Source organism: Lycium barbarum, chromosome 1 (assembly GCF_019175385.1).
Source record: "Lycium barbarum isolate Lr01 chromosome 1, ASM1917538v2, whole genome shotgun sequence".
Classification (NCBI taxonomy): Eukaryota; Viridiplantae; Streptophyta; class Magnoliopsida; order Solanales; family Solanaceae; genus Lycium; species Lycium barbarum.
Window position 1 is genome coordinate 9,892,098 of NC_083337.1, and position 1,798 is coordinate 9,893,895.

Here is a 1,798-nt window from a genome sequence, read left to right on the forward strand (position 1 = left end):
AAACGCATCCATCTCAAGCTTCTGCTTCTCGGCCTCTTTCATATTTTCGGGATACGAGTCATCCAAAGCATAGACTGATCCTTCTCTCCGTAACAACGCCATGATCTTGATCTTCCAGATGTTGAAGTTATTGTTGACACCTAATTTTTGATCTCCCGTAATTTATTTCTATCACTCAGAATCCCCAGATAATAAATAAATGAGCTGAGTATATTTAAAAGCCCTTAGTGATTTTTATAAATTATCCAGATCAGTATTTCTTTCCCTTGAATTAACAAAAAGTATTTTCATGCATCATAAATTTAATTTAGAGATTAATGAGCATTTTCATGATATTTTTAAATTTAATTAAAAAAGAAAAGAAAAGGAGAGATAGAGGAACGGTTCTTATTTAATCATTTAAAATTATTTTGCAATTACTTCTTTCCTTTTTATTTTATCTTTGAAATTTGGATAATTTAAGTAATTAACTATTTAACCTTTTTAACTTCTTATTTTTATAAAATAGGAATAATTGCCCTTAAATGTTTTAATTAGGTTAATTAATTAATTAAGTGATTGAAAAATTGATCCTTTTATATAGATATATTTTTGCCTTGGCCATAATTAATTTAGTCAATCCATAATTTAAAGAAATTAGAGTTGTTTTGCAGAATCAATCTGTTAACATTTGATTTAAAATAATAGATTTGACTTAATTTCCAAAATTGATTAAAAAGGCCATAATTAAAGTAAGTATGCTAGGCTAATTAATTGAGGACAATTTAGGAACATTAACGACTTGACCGACTTTTAAAAAATTATTTTAATAAATAATTACGGCCTAATTTTTCTCGTAATTAAAATTTCCTCCAATTTTAATTTTCTTTCTAATTAGGTATTAGATATACCCAATGTATACCCTTGGTGTATACATGAAAGTTAAGGCCCCTTTAAATTTAAATTTGAATTTGGACCGAGTCCAGCCCAAGCCAGGCTGTGACCCGACCCAATCCCTTTTAATTAAACAATCAGGTATGCCCCCGAAACCCTTATTTCATCCCCCCCCCCCCCCCCCCCTCCAACCCGTTTCTCTCTCTCTCCTCCTTTCCTTTCTCGTGAAAACCCTACATAGCCGCCATGCTTTTCCTGTCTCTCTCATGCCAAAAGTGGCATTTTTACAGGCGTATGTTGGCATGCACAGTATTTGTACACCCTTTGTGGTGAAATATCACATATGCACTTGGTTCCATGATTTCTTTTGTCCAAATATGGTAATGAATCCTTACTTTGCTCTGTTTTTTAGATTTTTTTAGTCAAAATCGTCATTATCTTTGCTTTTAAGTTTATTTTTGCTTGTATTTTGTCATTGGTTCATGTTCATTGGGTCAGATCGACCCAAAAAGAGTCAGATCTGACCGTACGTTAGCTTATCTTAGATCTGGGTCGTTGATTTGTTGGCTATTTGGTTTTGATTGTCAGAAAGGGGTTTAGTCCCACACCGCTTGTTGCTTGGTTTCAGTAGAACTTTGGGGTTCTATAAATAGAACCCCAACCCTCGTACAAGAAAAAGGAAAAAAAAAAAGGAAAAAGGTTTGAGAAGTTTGAAAGGAGAAAAAAATAGAGAAATTTGAGAGTCAAAAGAAGTGGAAAAACTTCTTAATTAGCAAAAAAGAATTTTAAAAACCTAGACTGAATAAGTTGGGGTTTGTTAGTTAAAATATTTGGTGCTTACTTTATTTATTTTTTCGTGTGTGTGGCTGGGTTGCTGAGATTTGGAAGCACAGGGGCTCCCAAATCCATTCTTTTCTTGGCTGCG